Below are 20,138 nucleotides of genomic sequence, written 5' to 3'. Positions count from 1 at the left end.
GTAATTGTCACTTCGACATTTCTAATAATAAAAATGGAATATTTCGGAAAGGAAGTGATTCTAGCTACAGTAATGCTATTTCTCATGTACCTCAGGTCATCAGCCATCAAGTATGCTCATTTTCAGTTGAGCTGGTGAGTTGTACGCATACCAATAGCGTTTCTATAGTAACCTTACACTGACGTAGTAGAAATAAACAAAAATTTTCATAATAATTTTCATAATTTTCATTTGATTTGTTAAAATATAACAAGAATGTCTAAATATTTGTTCTTTTATGTGTCTTGTTGGTTTCAGCGAAGTGCCAAACCAACTTCCGTCTTAATCATGTGTTAATATGGGGGAAATATAGTCATTGCCATGGTAACGCTTTCATGAAAAAAAAAAAACCCTAAATGATAGGATGTAATTCTTTCTACGCAAATAGTTATAAATTAAGCTTAATAACTTTCAGATGAGTAGGTGCCCAGTAAAAGTATCCAGTCACTAGATGATTCAACTCATTGTAAGGCTAACCATGGTCACCAAAATTGTTTCCATGGCAACGAGAAAGAGTTCGGAAACAGGTTTAGGCAATGGAATGAGAGTGCAATTTCAACATATCTGTCAAGTGTCATTTTGCTTGTGTATTCTATTTATCAAAATATATTAATATGGATGTCACACTTGAGGTAAAGAACTATGTGACAATCTGTATTGATTACATTGCATTTCTTGGAAACAAACGTGCCCTTGCTATAAAGCACGACAGCATGTACGTTTGAAACATATATATTCGCGTTATAAGATAATATATGTTTTCTATATTGCCAAGAGGATAAAGGGCATTTTGGGGGCACACGGCACCGGGTCGCAATTCAATAAGCACCCTCTTTATCATGTAGATCTTAAGGTAAATCTTCTTCTATCATTTCGATGACTTTTCATTGATGTGATGTAGTGTATTTGCTGCATTGCCGGACCTACTTTTAAAACCATTCACGTTAGAACAACTGTTGCGTTGCTAATATCCGTATTTTGTAATAAAGGCCGTGAGTGTAGGTGTAAATTTAGACACATCCCCAAAGATTGTTTGTTTGTTTGTTTTATTTTATTTAATCACGGGATAAAATGCCCTCGATCAGCCAGATGAGGCTGTTTTTCAGAGAGGCCGTGAGTACAGTGTTACAGCAACAACAAAAACAACACAACAGTTAACAAATCAATCAAAGTAAATTAACAATAAAAAAAAAATGAAAAACAACAAGCATAACATAATGAAATACATTACAATATAGCAGAAACTAGATACCAAGAAAAAAAAAAAGAGGAATATAAACGTAACCACTAAACACAAACGCTACAAAAGAGGGTGACACAAACAAGTTCACGTAAATTCAGACAGATTACCTTTGAATGTTCACCATTTTGACAATGTAGTTATTGTAGAGCAATGCTTCCTCTAGTAATTGGTTGCATTTTTGGATACAAGAGTGCCTTTGCTATACGGCACGATGGAATTTCGAAAACACGTACGTTTGGAACATATATATATTTGCGTTATATGATATTATAATGTTTTCTATATTGCGGTGAGGGTGGAGTATTTTTGGCACATCCCACAGGGTTGCCGTTTAATACACACCCTCTTCACTGTATAGATCTTGTAAAGTTAAGTCTCTTCTATCATTTCCATTACTTCCCATCGATGAAAATTGTATTTGCTATATTGCCGGGACTACTGTTACAACCATTCACGCTAGAACAATTACGGTATTTGCGTTGCTAATATATGTGTTCTGTAACAAGAGGGCGTAAGCTCAGGTGTGAATTTGGACACTTCCCAAGGGATTAATTTTGAATTATCACCCTTTTGACAATATAGTTATTGTAGAGCAATGTCTCCTCTATTAAGTTGTATTTCTTGGAAACAAAAGTGCCTTTGCTGTACGGCACGATGGCATTTTGAAGACTTACACGTTTGGAACATATTTATATTCGCATTATATGATCTTATATGTCTTATATATTGCCGTGAGGGTGGAATATTTTTTGGCACATACCACAGGGTTGCCATTTAATGTGCACCCTCTTCACTGCATAGATCTTGTAAAGTTAAACCTCTTCTATCATTTCCATGACTTTGCATTGTTAAAAAGTGTATTTGCTATATTGCCGGAACTGCTTTTAAAACCATCCACGCTAGAACAACGGTGTTTACGTTGCTAATATCTATATTTTGTCATAAGGGGGCTTGAGCGTAGGTGTACCTTTGGACAATTCCCATGGGGTTGTCTTTTAATGTTTACCCTCTTCACGATATGGATATTATTGAGCAATGTCTCCTCTATTAACTACAACGTATTTTTGAAAACAAAAGTGCCCTTGATTTACGGCACGATCGAAGTTTGAAAACACGTACGTTTGGAACATGTAGTGTATTCGCGTTAATAATATTCAATGTTTTCTATATTGCCATGAGGGTGGTGTACTTTGGGGGCACATCCCACAGGATTGGCATTTAACTCTTTATGTGCCATGTTTGCACGTCTTACTCAGTCGACGGCATGCCAACTTCGCATATTTCGCTCAAACGCACTAATCCGCTTAAACCGATCGATAAATTGCCTAATCCCGCGGTATACTGAAAGCTTTTCTCGCCCTTTTGTTCCTTTTACATACATCTTGCATTCTATGTGGTGATCGACTATCAAGCGGTGTTCCAAACTAAAACTACGTGTAAATTCTACGTTTCTCTCACGGTTTCATGGGCAAAAGTCATACCTTTACAGTAATGTAGCATCTGGTCATTAAAAATTAAATAGAAATAGATTTATCATACAATTTATATCAAAGCAAAGCTTGGCATTCCTCTTCAACTTTGCTCACTATTATGTCCAGTTTAACAGAAATTTGTAGAAGTTATATAGATTGGAAAAACAAAATTATTTCTTAAAGCATGTCTACCTTAATGTGTCTCAGAATAACGTGGCACACAGGGGGTTCCACCATGGCAAATAAAGAGTTAATGTGCATCCTCCCACTAAATAGATATTTTGAAGCAATGCTTCTCCTATCATTTCCACGACATTCATTGATATAAAAGTGTGTAGCTGTATTGCTGCAACTACTTCTAAAACCATGCACGAAAGAACGTCGGTATTTGCGTTCATAGTATCCGTGTGATGTATACGGGTCTTGAGCGGCGGTGTAATTTTGGACATTTCCCAAGGGATTGCTTTTGAATGTTCACCCTTTTGACAATGTAGTTAATGTAGAGCATTTTTCTTTTTGTAATTATATTGCATTTCTTACAAACAAAAGGGCAATTGCTGTACAACCGTAACGATCGGGACAGTGTGAAGGCATTGAAAATTGAAACATGCTTGTGCTATATGCTATAGTGCATGTTACTTATATTGCCCTGGGGTTCGATGATTTTGAACACGTCCCACTCAGTCGCCGTTGAATGTGCACCCCTTTGACCATTATGATGATTGTAAAGCAGTGTCTCTACCATTTAAAAATCATGAAAAGTATAAAGTGTCTTTATTTCCACTCGGCAAAACGACTTTACATGGCATGCATGTACAAGTGAGTTTGCTTTGGCATATAATGCATGTTTTGTTAATCTGTTTCGGGACCACGACGGTCAAGGTAGGGGTAATCTGGGCACTTCCCAAGGGCTTGACGATAGATATTGTAAAGCAACGTCTCCTATATCACCTTAATTGCATTTTACGAAAATAAAAACGTATGTGCTACACAGGCGGGAGAGCTTTTCAGAGGTATGTAACCATGGAACATTTTTCTCGGTTGTATACTGCATATTTTTCATCGCCTTTAGGATGCATGGAGTTACTTTGAGCACCTCTCCCAAGGTGGTCTCTGCAAGTGAACCCTTTGGAATGCATAGATATTGTAGATCAATGTTGTTATTTTATCTCTACTCCGGCAAGTTTTATAGAAAAAAAAAAGTGTCTTGATATGGCAGGGATCCAATTCAATACAATTCAATTTAATTTTTATTTCATTTTTAACAAGAACAGATAGACATCACTTTCTTTGTAACAGAAAATGAGGTGCGTAAAACTATGTTGAATGAAAAGAATTTACAATGATTATAGCACCATACGATAATTATACATAAACATAAAACTCAAGTGATAGTCATAAAACTCAAGGAAAGACTTTTTTTTTGAGACATGCACTTTTGGAACGACTGTAATTGCGTTGATATTTGCGTTACAAAGGGTCATGTATAGAGGCAGTTAATGCGGGTACTTCCCATACGCTCCCTTCGAATGATAACCACTTTAACTATATGTCAGTGTCTTAAAGTCAAAATTGCAGAGGAATATATCGTCTGTTGACTCCATTGAATTTCATTAAACAGAAGTTTCTTTGCTAGAGGACCAGAAGGACTGTTTAAAGGCATGTACCCATAGAACATAATTATGTATTTTTGCAAACATAGGTTTCAACATTTTCGGTGTTCCAATCTGAAACCTAGAAGCATTGTTTTCATGGAAACACTGTAGTTTTATCATTATGGGAGCTAATTTGCATACTATGCGAATGAGGCCCAGATTATGTACATGGAAATGTTTGCATCGCACTAACTGACATCGTAAACATAGATTTCAACACTCTTGGTCTTCCGGTCTCAATCCTAGAAGCATTGTTTTCATGGAAACACTGTATTTTTATCATTAGGCCTATGGGAGCTAATTTGCATATTATGCAAATGAGGCCCAGACTATGTACATGGTGAATGTTTGAATCGCACTAACTGACATTGTAAACATAGGTTTCAACACTTTCGGTGTTCCAATCTAAAACCTAGAAGTATAATTTTCATGGAAACACTGTATTTTTATCATAATGGAGCTAATTTGCATATTATGGAAATTTAGCCCCTTTGCCCCACTGGATTTCTTGGGACTTTGAGTAAGGTGTTTAGAAGCCCATAACAAGTAGCACTGCAGTGGAATTTCCTACTGCAATTAGTAGTGGGTGGAATCCTATTTTGACTGGACTAATGTGATCTATGACAAAATGTGTATCCAGTTTCTGTTAACAGTGCTTCATTTCTTTCAGAAGTACAGTATTTGTTGTAGTAGTCCATCGAGTATAATGAGCTTGCTTTGATATCGTACAGAAGTCCATGCAAGACCCGTTTTACCAACATTGATTTCAGTGAGATCAGTGTCACTTAGTGTTTTCAGTTTCACTTAGCATGTCCTCGTGACTGAAACATACCAATCAGAAAGGTGAGTGATAGCGAGACTGAAACCAGTGAAGTGAAACTGAAACCAATGAGAAGTTTGGTGAAACACCCTACAGGACTGCAAGAAAGGAACAGCCATAAACTAACCATTTTTATTGGGAGTGGGGGCTGAGGTGGAGGAGGGTCTCACCTTATGAGAAATTGACTTAATCTATGTTCTATGCCTAATTGGCTTGAACGAAATGTCAGCTTGTCTTATGATTGTGCCAAATGCAAAACGAAAAACAACAACAACAACAAAAAATCCCGCTACTGAGATGGAATATACATGATACACCACTAATAATGAAAATTGTGATATCTGGACAGCTGTGTTATAATGGCTACAGGCAAGTTTGAGTGTAACCATGGTAGCTATGGTCTCTCACAGGTTAGATCTCAACTCCAGTCAATTAAATTTACATACTTATATAAATTTAAAATGGTGTTTATCGTTGAGAGGGTGTTGCATTTTTTTGTTTGAGAAAAAAAAATTGTTTTCAGCATAAAGTTGCCATAGAAATGACCTAATTTTGGCTCAGATTTTTTTGAAAAAGAGGTCACAAATGGGCACAATTTTGCTTGAAGAAAGGCAGGAAATAAGAAATACATACACTGGCAACTTATCTCATGATTAATGTCAGTTGTATAATGAACACTTGAGATATCCTAAAATTCCCATTCATTTTTTCTGGTTTGGGGGTGGCCATATTGATGACGTCATTTGGGCATGTTCCGACGCAGAAATTCTGGGTAAATTTTACTGGTAAGTTTGTTAAGACATATACTTTCAAAATATTACAACATTTGTTTGTTATACGATACTGTAGTTGCCAGTTGACCCCCAAATTCAGCCTCAATCCGCTGTCCTATTTGATTTGGATCTACTGTGGAGTTATACAGTGCAGGACCTTTCGGTATTAGGAAATTGATTAAACGATCAATTATATACCTTTGATATACACTTTGAAGATAAAACATTCAGCTCTTTTGTGAATTACTTATATTGTTTGAACCACTAATGCCAAAAAGTTGTAGAATAAAAGAATATGCTATGAGGTCTTCATGGATCTGAGCAATTAAGGCACCTGATATCATAGATCATAACATTTTATTGTATAAAATGGAAAAATACGCGGTATCCATGGTCAAGCCTTAAATTGGTTTAAAGATTATTGACAAAACATAAAGGAATATGTTTGTGTCCTATCAGTCGACTGAATCCAATAAACAACATGTCCTCTGTGGAGTCCCACAAGGATGTATTTTAGGAACTTCATTGTTTTTTATATGGATCATTTAGTGTATTCATCTTCATTGCTCAATTTTATTTTGTTTTATGCAAGCGGAGAAATAAAACTTACTGAAACTGAAACTGATGCAATTTAGAGATGTGCATATTTCCCGGCAAGACGTTTGAACATTTCCCGGCGAGACTTTTGCACATTTCCCGGCTCCACAACCGTACACCTCCCAAACTTAAATACATTTTCATTAAAAATTCATGCTCTAGTGATTGGTTGAAAGAGCTTCACGTGATTACAGGTATTTTCAGCTATGTCAGGGTGTTGGCATGTTTAACACTCCATGAAGTAGGCCTACTATTTACAAAGTCACTCCTATGACGACATTTTGCAAATAGTATAAGTTGCAAAATGATGTCACAAAGCAATTCTGAAATTGTGCGCAGCTTTGTACCTTAGTCACTCTGTGAAATGCAAAGAGATTATATATAAAATCTCTTTGGTGAAATGTAAAAATTTTTAACAAAACAATTGTGACATCAGAAAGCAAATCTGATATCGCGCACTGCGTCGTATGCCGTACGCTGTGAAATGTTACAATTTCTAACAAAACAATAATATTGTGACGCCACAAAGCCATTTTGACATTGCGCAATGAACATTTCGTACCGTCACTCTGTGAAATGTTCGTTCAGTTTCTTATAAACAACTGTGACGTCACAAAGCAGTTCTGGGGGGCATTTCATGAAGCATTTTGTCCGACAAAGTTGTCGGACAAATTTGCTCTTAGCCAATCAGATGCAAGAATTTCAGTAACTTGTAATGGTTTGTCAGAAAAATATCCGACCAAAACGCTTCATGAAATGCCCCCCTGACAACATCGCATCCATCACACGACTTCTCACCTCGGATTTCCCCATTTCCCCTTCTTTTGTTCAATTTCTTTTTATCCAAAAAATATCTTTTAAAAATATATACATGAATACTTTGACTATACCAACATTTCGAGTTTCTGGTTAAACTATATAGTGGGGCAGATATGTGAAAAAGATGCTCACATCCGGCGGAAAGTATGAAATTTTGCATATAGGGGTATTTTGAGGCGCTGATTTCAAAAATTGCCGGATCCAAGAGATCTGACCACGGGGTCGGCCGCCATTTTGAATTCCAATATGGCCGCCGTCAAAGATCCCTCTGTTCAGTTCTGAATGACATTAGCCATTGGAATTTGATATATAAAAGCATGATGATATGATGACTTCAATAACAGACTTATTTGATATGTCTGACAAGCTGCACGGCAGCCAATTTGAATTTTTATACATATTTGCCATGTTGGAGTGTTGAAAATTTCTATCTCGCGTTTGTAAATTAGGCTCCCTGATTGAGCGCGCGTTTGTAACTGATAGAGTGCGCGCTGATGTATTTACATTGTGACGTCAGTGAAAGGTGCATTCATTATGCTTCCTTTTTGCTGCACTTTTTGACATGCCCGTGAATGTTAGTCGTGATGTTTGTCTTCGTAGCCACATTGGAATTCAATTATAGTAGGCATTGCGTTTGTCAGACAAATCACACCAGTTAATATCTTAACTCAGTATGTTAAAATACTTGTTTACACCTAATTTCAGGGTCATTCACCACTTACATGACTTAGAAATCGAGATAGGAATTTTGAATATTTCGTCGAGGCGGCCATATTGGAATTCAAAATGGCGGCCATTCGATGTTTGTCAGACACTCCGAATCAATCTGTCATCAAATTCAATGTGTCAAAACGCTCATGTGTACCAAATTTTGGTGCCACAGGTCATTCAGAACTGAAGATAGGGATCTTTGAATTTGTTTTGTGATGGCGGCCATATTGGAATTCAAAATGGCGGCCGACCCCGTGGTCAGATCTCTTGGATCCGGCAATATTTGAAATCAGCGTCCCAAAATACCCCTATATGCAAAATTTCATACTTTCCGCCGGATGTGAGCATTTCGACCAATTTTTTTTTACATATCTGCCCTACTAATAGGCCTTGGCGTCTCCAAAAGAACTATTCACTTCGGGGCTGCGTCCCTCAGTGAATAGTTCTTGTGGAGTCACCTTTTCCCATAGTTTAAACGGTTACAGTTCGTTATTCCGAAGGTTCGTTATTCCTAAGGTTCTTTAGTCCGAAGGTTCGATATTCCGAAGGTTCGTTATTCGGAAGATTCGTTATTCCGAAGGTTCGTTAATAGGGTTCGCTGTTCCGAAGGTCCGTTAATCCGAAAATGAAATAGGGCTCGTTCGTTACGGACTCAACGTTCCGAAATTGAACGTTGATCCGAAATCGAAATTTCATTTCGGATCAACGAACCTTCGGAACAACGAACCCTATTTCATTTTCGGATTAACGAACCTTCGGAATAACGAACCCTATTTCATTTTCGGCTAAACGAGCCTTCGAAACGGCGAACCCTATTTCATTTTTTAGATTAACGAACCTCTAGGTATAGGGAATTTGTGTGTTTCGCATTAATGAACCTTCGGAATAACGAACCTTCGAAATAACGAACCTTCGGAACAACGAACAGCACCCAGTTTGAACCAGAAACTCTCTAGACAACGTATATTTATGTCTTTGACAGCCGCTCCCTACTTTCCGCGGGGAAGGGAGTCGTCTCTAAACTATTTATTTTTACTAGTCTATTTTCAGGACCAAAGGTATAAGCACACACCAACAGTCCGTTGCATTGTCGGGCAGTGCAGCTAGACCGCAGACCTGGCTGGTCGTCGGACTGTAAATGTAATACATCACCTAGGAAGTACCAGTACTAAGACCATTGATAAAGTTCAGTCAGGCCAAATGAAAGACTGGTCATGTGATAGCTCTCGGCCAATCGTTTGATGAAGACCAGTATCGCTATTTCATGAAATGATTATCCATCCTATGGTAACTTTAAAACAGCCAGAAACACATGATAAAATCACCACTGCTGTTACAGCTCGTTATTCCGAAGGTTTTTTCTTTTTTCTTTTTTCTTTTTTCCCTCACTGGGATATTTATTATTCTCTTTTGTAATACATCATATTTCAAATAACATCATACTTTTTCGAATTCAATACAATATAATATACATCAAGAAAAAAGGTGTCTAAAGAGACACCATTTTTTCTGAAACACTTGCAACTTATGATTATTTCTTGCAATAAATTTCTCTTTATCATAATATTCCCTTATACTATATTTACATAAATCAAAACAAAGTATCATTTTTCTTATTTTACAAACATAAATTTCATATCTCACAAGCATGGTAATACAATTCAATGCCGAATTGTTAATACCTCCAAAACCAAATAATTTATTGTCCGTCGTAAATGTTATGTCTAACCCCGTGTTAAAATTAATCCATTCTCTTACTTCAACCCACAATCTATCAACATATTGACACTCACTCAAAAAATGTATTAAAGTCTCAACATACACATTACAAAATGAACATTCTTTTCTTTCAACCAATCCAATTCTATTCAACATCTTATTTTGTATACAAAATTCTATTAACTACTTTAAACTGAAACCATCGTAAATTAACATCCTCCGTGCACTTGAACGGGGCCAACGAAAAAGATTGCCATTTCTTTTCTTCAAGTTGTATCAGTTGTCGCCATTTTAAAAATCCTTTACATTGATATACATAATTTCTATTCTTTAACAAAACATCATAGATATGTGAACATCCTTTACGATGTTTTATAACCAATTTTAAGATATCAGGTATAATTGGTTGACATAACTTTTCCATATTATTCATATTTCCATCACAACCTGCTTCTTTAACCGCATGACACAATCCAAAATAATCTAAAAAATTAACGTCAACATCATATTTCCTCTTAAAGGCAGTGAATGATAATACATTTCCTTCTTCGTCTAGCAAATCATTAACAAAACGAATTCCTTTTTTATACCACTTTCGTTTGAAAACCGACACATTCCCTATGGTAATTTTATTATTTTTCCACAAAGGTTGACATTAAAAATTATTACAATAAACCGAAAGTAAATCGCCGTAAGCTGTGAATACTTCTTTCCAAAAGGGATTACACGTATGTGAGGCTTGTTCAAAAAAAAAAAAAAATCGTTTCCGAGACTCATATCTAATTGATGGGTCTGGGGTAAAAATATACTCAATAATTTTTCTGACCATTTATCCGTTGTAAATAACAATCTCCTAATCCATGATATTTTCAATGCTGTAACCTGTGTGTAAATATTTATCATTTTCACTCCCCCTTGTGCATATGTCTGAGTCATTTGAATTCTGTTTATTTTATCCGGCTTCCTTTCCCATATAAAACTATAAAACATATCATTTATCTCATTCAAAAAATTACCTTTAGGACTTGGCAAAGACAAAAACAAATAATTCAATTTTGATAACAACAATGACTTAATAACTACAATTCTACCAAGCACTGTTAAAGAGCGTTTACGCCAAGAGTTCATTTGTTTCCTAATCACTTCCATTTTTTTCATAATAATTATACTGAACAGTTCTCTCTAAGTCAACAAAAAATGTATACCTAGATACTTAAAACCTCCTTCATACACCCAATGAAGATTTCTTTCAGGCAACATTCTATCTTCTTTATTCTTACATTTCCCTATCCATATTACTTTTGTTTTATTTTCATTAATTTTTAAACTAGATGTATTTGCAAATCTATCAACAATATTCATTGCTATAAATAAATCCTTCTCTGTACCATTTAATGTCAACAGTGTATCATCTGCATATTGAACTATTCTGTGAAACATATTATCTATTTTTATCCCTTCAAAATGAATTAGGTCCAGAAATCATCAAATTTAATATTTCACTGCACAACAAAAATATATATGGAGAAAGAGGGTCGCCTTGCCTGCAACCTCTTTCTATCTTAAATCTCTCAGTAAAAAAGCCATTGATCAGAGCAGACGAAAAAGCGTCAGCATATAAAATATTTATCCAAGAAATTATTGAGGGACCGAAATTGAAAAATGACATCACTTTTATTATAAACTCATGAGAGATTGAATCAAAAGCTTTTTCAAAATCAATCAATAGTAACAATGCTGGAATATCTTTGACATCTGTATATAAAATCAAATCATATAAACGGCGGATATTCTCTCCAATAAATCTACCTGATAACAACCCTTTCTGATTTTCACTTATCACAAAAGACAAAAACTTCTTAATTCGATTCGCAATACATCCCGATGCTAATTTATAAACTACATTGAACAAATAAATTGGTCGCCAATTTTTCAAATAATACTTATCTTTATCTTCTTTAGGAATCAAAGTTAAAACACCCAATTTTTGAGAAAAAGACATATTTTCCTCTGTATATGCATAATTCAATGATCTCAACACTAAAAACCTCAGATCTTCCCAGAATACTCTAAAAAATTCTACAGTAAATCCATCCATTCCAGGTGACTTGTTACTTTTCATATTTTTCAACATTTGATCCAGTTCTTCTATTTGCAAATGGCCTTCTAAAGACAATCTAAGTGTTTCATTTAACCTTGGAATATCTTGACCTTCTAAAATTTCTTGTAAATCCATATCTTCAACATTTTGCTTCTTATATAAAGAACTATAAAAATGTGCTACTTCCTCTAATATTTCCTGTTGCTGATTTAATATCTTTCCATTTTCATCCACCAATTGTAAAATTTGTTTATCTATAACATTACCCATTTCCAAATTCAAAAAATATGTTGAAGGCTTTTCACGAAATTCCATCCACTTAATTTTCGATCTATAACATATACTATTCACTTTTTCCTGTCTAATTTTATCCAAACATTCTCTCTTTTCTTTTAATTCCTCTAAAATCAATTCTTCATCTTGTTGTATTAACAACAATCCTTCCAACTCAATTATATCTTTTTCTAATTGTTTTTCCTTATTCTTTTCCAATTTTTTCTTATGACTCATATAACTTATTGTTTCACCTCTTATCAACATTAATAATGTATCAAAGAATAATTGATCATTAATAACAAATTGACAATCTCTACAATCATAAGAAATATCATTTATCGCATAAAATTTAACTGTTTGTGTAATCAATTCTTTTATCTTTTCAATATACACATCATCTTTCAATAATGTATTATTAAATTTCCAGTAACTCGGCCCCCTACAATATCCTAAATTCAAACTTAATGTAATCAAAGAATGATCCGTCCTAAAACCTGACATTATATCTACCTTATCAACCAATGTTAATGCTTTCTTAGATATCAAATGAAAATCTAATCTAGCTAATTTCAAAGGATTATCTTGACGCCATGTAAACTGTTTCTCTGTAGAATGTTGTATTCTCCAGGGGTCTACCAACTCCAAATCACATTTCATTTCATCTACTTTTTTCTTTGCTCTAGGGTTATTTAACCGTACATAATTATACGTGTCCAAATCAAAATTTTGTACCAAATTCCAATCTCCACAAAGTACAACTAATGAATTTTCTGTTTTAAGTATAAGCGTCTGAATATTTTCATAAAACCCTGGGGAGTCTGTGTTTGGCCCATAAATATTAACCAAAGAGAAAGAATTTTCAATTAACTTCATATCTAAAATCAACCAATTACCTTTATCATCTGTTTCATATCCTTTTATATCTATAGTGATATCTTCAAGAAATAATATCGCTACGCCCCTTGAATTTGATGTGCCAAAACTAAAATAACAATCACTGCCCCACTCTCTTCTTAAATTTTCTTCTTCTAAGGCATTGAAATGAGTATCCTGTAAACAACATATATGAAATTTACTAGCTTTCAAGAAATCAAAACCTCGTTCCCTTTTTTCTGATTACCCAAACCACGACAATTCATCGAAATTATATCAATCTTATTCATATTTACAAAAGAATTCTAAAATACCCAGTGAGCTTTTTCCAACAAACAACATACATAGAACAAAATGTGCCTCTCTGCTTGAAAGGCTGTACCAAAAACACAGTCTTACTACTACTTCTACTTCTACAACTACTAATAAAACTACTGCTACTAATGCTACTACCCTCCTCGTACTGCGATTGACATCTAGCAATTCTACAGAATTGATAATTCTCATCCATACATCACCTATCAAAAAGCGTGTGATGTCAACAACATACACGAACAAGCATTAGCAACAACGGAGACAAACAAAACAAAAACTAAAAAACAAGACAGTACATACAGGCTCTGCCGTTGCCCCCACTTTCCCGCTTTTACATCACATTAAGAATCTCCCACTATCATTAACACTTATATCAGTCTAGTACTGATACATTTCCTTGTAAATAAATATACCAAAAACCATTTCACCTGTTAAAACTATCTCGTCATCTTGGAACAAAATAATATCCCCCTCAAAATACAGCAAACAAAGAACTACATGATTACATTTGATAATTTGGTATATGTTTTTTTTTTTTCACAAGCAATATTGTTTTGGTAATGACTTGAAGTTATATACACACATGTTATATACACACATGTGTAAACACATGTGTTTGCTATGGTATGTACATGTTTGTAGGAGTGCAGGCCTACCTTTGGTGGTTGTCGGAGAGTTTGTGCTGTGGTGACAGGTTTTGTTTTTCTTTTCTTTTCTTTTCTTTTCTTTTCTTTTCTTTCCTTTTCTTTTCTTTTCTTTTCTTTACTCTTCTTTTCTCTCTTTTTTTTTCCTTTCTCTGTTTTGAAGGTCATTCACATTGCTATTAGATGAGATAGGCTTTCTGGTTAACTGTTGCACAATGTGTTGCCATGGTAACAGTACATTTTGAATGAAAAATCATGTTAAAAAATATGGATTTGGAGTATTTGGTTTGAAATCTGGCCTATGTGATCATTATATGATTTAGATGTTTGAATTTTTCTTATGTTATATATGTAATTGAAAAGTGCGTTGCCATGTTAACAACATCATTTGAATGAAAATTATACAATAATACTGCCTTTTTTTTTTTTAGTTCTTGAGTATTGGATTTGAAATTTGGGATATGATATGATCTCATGATATCATAGTTGTGTAGATTTTTTTTCATGTTATACATTGTGTTACCATGGCAACAGCGTTTTCACTGACAAACACAGAAATTGTCGATATATTTATTTTTCTCAGATTTTGGGCATTAGACAAGAGATATGAGATATGATATACAGCTGTATATTGTGTGAATGCCATTGGGCAGTGTATTCGTATTCTTATTTTATGTTGAGTAACATATTATCATGTTCATAAGTTTGTTATTAGCAAGAATATGATAAGATGGTTGCTGGCTGGGTTCATTTTTTCCCGCTTTGGGTGGGGGTATTTATCACTCTCAGTGAAAGTTTTAATAGGCCCATCACCATGTTATTATCGCTTGTTTGACTAGTAAACGTGTAATTGTCAGTGTATAGTTATTGTGTTACTGTATGTAGGGGACTCAGTGGAAGAATTGTACCTGTCCACATACAGTGTGTTGTATTTGATGTATATGTCTCTGCAACTGTAATGTTTGTTTGTGCAGGGCCCCCAGTAAGAACAGTACTTGCCTACTGATGGGGCTACCCTGTTGAAAAAAGACTGAATAAATAAATAAATAAATAAATACAGAACCATACACCACATTCATCTATATTGCATTCATCTTGCTGTACTTACAAATGAATAACCCTGATGTTGATACTATATACCAATCAGGAACGTAAAACAAAATCAATGTTTAGCAATACCTTTTTATACAATTTTCGGTTTTCACACACCAAAATCAACAATTACCAATACCTATTTATACAAATTTCGGTTTTCACACACCAAAATAATTTCAAAAGCCGGTATTGAGAGAAAGTATACAACGAAAGTCATTTCCTCGGCGGCTGCGACCTGTCATACACCATTCTCTACTGAGCCCAAAAGGAAAGAGGGAGAGAGAGAGAGAGAGAGGAAAAAGAACAGCACAGACGTATGCAACAACAACAACAACAGTATAGGCTGCCACTGTCTCGACATGCCTGGAAAAAAAGAAAAAGAAAAAGAAAAAACTCATTGAATTATCTTTTACCATAAACATACTGGACTCGCTTCTTATTTTCTAGCATATTTCTCTTCTGTGAAACTTCAGAAACAATAATGTATTAAAGCCGACGTATAACTATATCTACCTACTAATTTACATAATATTATGTCGATACATTAACCACCATTGCCAGATAAAAAAAATGAAAGAAAAAAAAATACTGTCCAAACACTATCCTAGAATCCTGTTTGGATTCTCATTTAGAAAAGGGAGTCATATCTGCCATCTTTGGTACCAAATTCTGTATACATTAGATAACGAAGATACAGCAACAAATACATATGACCTTTGACCCACCTTTACATTCCCAAGTTGGCATCTGAGTAAAAAGTGGTTATTTTGTGAAATGATTCTTGCGACATCGTCTATACGTGTGCAAAATATGAGAAAGTTGGACATGTATTCACCAAGATACAGGATGAAACATTTATGAACTTTGACCCTACTTTACATACCCAAGATGGTGTCCGATCAAGTAGTTGTTATTTTATGAAATAATGTACGTGACATGAACTAAACATGTGCAAAATATGGGGGTGATAGGGTATGTTTTTCTTGGGTTATTGCAAAGAAAGTTGCAGAAAGAAAGAAATATCCCAATACATCGAAGATAAGCTTTAAGTTCAACCACGTTTTTTTTTTTTTTGACGTGATTCCCACAACGTGTGAAAAAGGCACACTTACGATAGCGCAAAGTCTCAGCTACAACATATCAAAATCTGGGAGAAATTCATCGAAGGGTAAGTGAGCTAGTACTCGATAAAGACAATCAGGTCAATATTCACATCTAGAAAAATTCCCTCCCATAGAGATAACACGTCATAACGAAGATGAAGAAAGAAGTACATATGACCTTTGTCCCCACTTTGCACAGACAAGATGACATCTGAGCAAAAAATGGTTGTTTTATGAAATGATTCTTGTAATATGGTCTTTACGTGTGCAAAATGTGGGAAAGAAAAGACATGTATTCACCAAGATACAGGATGAAACATTTATGACCTTTGACCCTAATTTACATACCCAAGATGGCGTTTGATCAAGTAGTTGTTATTTTATGAAATAATGTACGTGACATGAACTAAACAAAAAAAAAAAAATACTCTTTAGTGTTAATAATTATATATTCATCTGCATATTTCAGTCCTATTTTGCATAATTTGGAAAAATATAGGCCTACAATTTACCACCTGAAAAACGTTTATCCTTCAAGGTGCTAATTCCATTCTATGTACAAAGATTTCAAATCACTTTTTCCAGCTCATTTGCAAAAAACAAAAAACAAAAAACAAAATCTAGAAAATGCTTGTCTGAAATTGACAATTTCTGTGGCTGGGCAGCCATTTTGTTTATGCAAATTAGATGGTCAAGATTGGTGAATTTTGCTTGGGAACGGGAGTTTTCCTCACCCTCAAAACCTGAAAGTCTACATATTTAGTGTTTAACTTGCCATTCAAGAAAAAATTGTAACAATTAATCTTCCAGTGTTATTATATACTTATATATCTGCATATTTCAGTCCTAATTTGCATAATTATGAATAAAATAGACAATTCACCACCTGAGAAACGTTTATCCCTCAAATTGCTAATTCAATTCTCTGTACAAAGATTTCAAATCACTTTTTTTTTCAAGCTCGTTTGCAAGGAATTTCTAGAAAATGCGTGTCCGAAACTGACAATTTCTGTGGATGGGCAGCCATTTTGTTTATGCAAATTAGATGGTCAAGATCAGTGAATTTCGCTTGGGAACCAGAGTTTTCCTAACCCTCAAAACCTTAAAGTCTACATATTTAGTGCCTAACTTGCCTCTCAAGAAAAAGGAAAATGTAAAAATTACTCTTCCAGTGTTAATATATATATATATATATATATATATATATATGCATATTTCAGTCCTAATTTGCATAAGTATGAAAGAAATATACCATTTACCACCTGGGAAACGTTTATCACTCAAATTGCTAATTCCATTCTCTGTACAGAGATTTCAAATCACTTTTTTCAAGCTTGTTTGCAAAGAATTTCTAGAAAATGCGTGTCTGAAACTGACAATTTCTGTGGCTGGGCAGCCATTTTGTTTATGCAAATTAGATGGTCAGTGAATTTCGCTTGGGAACCGGATTTTTCGGATTCAGCATACTCAAATTAGGTAAAATAAATCGGTTCCCAACTTTTACTCAAAAATGCCTGTAACACCTTTTTAGAGAGCCCTTTTTCAGAAATCCCACTAGACTATTATGCAACAATCCCAAATTCTTTCCTATCAGAATCTCTCGCCCCATCTTGTAAACAGCCACGAATACACTGGTTCAGTGTTTTTTAACACAGGTTCAAAACTCTTCTGACAGCTGTGCTAGTTTGTGAACGTCCCCTACCTATAAAAAGGAGAGCATGTATACCACTCTATTTGCATAATAACCAATACTTTACAGTTTATATAACAAGGGGTAGAGGCCAAGCACCGCTCGGAAATGTAGTTACCCGTCTTCGTGGCTACTGGACTATCTGTTTTCTTTCTTTTCGTCCCCAATACAAAACAAAGACACACAAAAACAAAATCAGGCAGACAGAAATAAGCCACCTTTGAATGTGATAGTTGTTTACAAAAATAAAAAGACATCATTCACCAGGTTTGGAAAACCTCCGTCACATTATACATCATTGGACTCGAGGCTTGTCATGTGTTTATCTTTACAAAACTCGCCTTTGGCTTCTCACACAAAATTTTATCCACTTAAAGACGGCGTGTTAGCAAAAACTCCCTTTCTTCTGTTATGCAACAATCCCAATTCTTTCCTATCAGAATCTCTCGTCCCATCTTGTAAAGAGCCATGAAAACACTGTGTTTTTTAACACAGGTTCAAAACTCTTCTGACAGCTGTGCTAGTTTGTGAACGTCCCCTATATACCCATAAAAAGGAGAGCATGTATACCTCTCTATTTGCATAATAACCAATACTTTACAGTTTATATAACAAGGGGTAGAGGCCAAGCACCGCTCGAAAATGTAATTACCCGTCTTCGTGGCTACTGGATTATCTGTTTTCTTTCTTTTTATCCCCAATAGAACACAAAGACACACAAAAACAAAATCAGGTAGACAGAAATAAGCCACCTTTGAATGTGATAGATGATGACAAAAAGTAAAAAACATCATTCACCAGGTTTGGAAAACCTCCGTCACGTTATACATCATTGCACTCGAGGCTTGTCAAGTGTTTATCTTTACTACAAAACTCGCCTTTGGCTTCTCACACAAAATTTTACCCACTTAAAGACGGCGTGTTAGCAAAAACTCCCTTTCTTCTGTTATGCAACAACCCGAATTCTTTCCTATCAGAATCTCTCGCCCCATCTTGTAAAGAGCCACGAATACATTGGTTCAGTGTTTTTTAACACAGGTTCAAAACTCTTCTGACAGCTGTGCTAGTTAGTGAACGTCTCCTACCCATAGAAAGGAGAGCATGCATAACACTCTATTTCCATGATGACACTTAGTATACAATTCTTTACAGTTTATATAACAAGGGGTAGAGGCCAAGCACCGCTCGGAAATGTAATTACCCTCCTTCGTGGCTACTGGATTATCTTTTTTCTTTCTTTTTTCCCCAATACAGCACAAAGACACACAAAAACAAAATCAGGCAGACAGAAATAAGCCACCTTTGAATGTGATAGATGATTACAAACATAAAAAACATTCATTCAGCATAAGGTTTGGAAGCCTTCGGTCACGTGAAATACCATTGAACTCGCTGCAAAACTCTCCTTGGCTTATAAACGGTCTCTATTCACTTGAATCAGGGAGGTGGGAAGAGAATTTAGGCTAGCATGTCACTTGGCACAAACTTGTTTTCTTCTGTTACGCAACAACCCCAATTCTTACGGATGAGAGTCCCTCACCCCATCTTCATTCTCGCTGACCAGAATAATCTCATCAACGAAATCTACCGTATATTTCTTTTTTCTTTATCTTAATAACAGAAATCAACTCATAGGGAGTTAGAACATCTTATCAGTATTAAAAACGCGATCCATCTTGCAATATGTCATGCTACGATACCACTTTTTCCACCGCATCTTTATCTCTAAAATTATGTATCAGTATCACTGTAAAGACATTTTTAGACTATGTGTCTTCAGTACAAATCCCCCTCAAAAAAAAAAAAGCTTCATTTGCTGTCTTTGTAAGTCAAGGGTAAATTAAGAAAACATAACCTTCAGGTGTGTTCAAAAATTGTACCCATTAAATCAACATTACCGTCTATATTAAGTTAGGCGTAAACAGCCTGTTCTTCTAAGAACTTAGGATGTAGTTTTCTCAGGACATGATAACTATCGTACATAATAATAAAAAAAAAACACAAAAAATCAAACGTTTGACAACGATTCTGTGCCACTATAGAGTAAGGGGACCTTTCTCAGCTTTTTGTCTTGGCTACAATGTACTCGTCAGATGTTGTGTATCACAAATGGGGGGGGGGGGGGGGGAGGTCAGAAACACCTCGTCAAGTGCGTGATTCTCACACGAATATATCGCAACCATAGGCTCGTCT

Source organism: Diadema setosum, chromosome 21 (assembly GCF_964275005.1).
Source record: "Diadema setosum chromosome 21, eeDiaSeto1, whole genome shotgun sequence".
Lineage (NCBI taxonomy): Eukaryota > Metazoa > Echinodermata > Echinoidea > Diadematoida > Diadematidae > Diadema > Diadema setosum.
Note: the sequence above shows the minus strand (reverse complement) of the source record.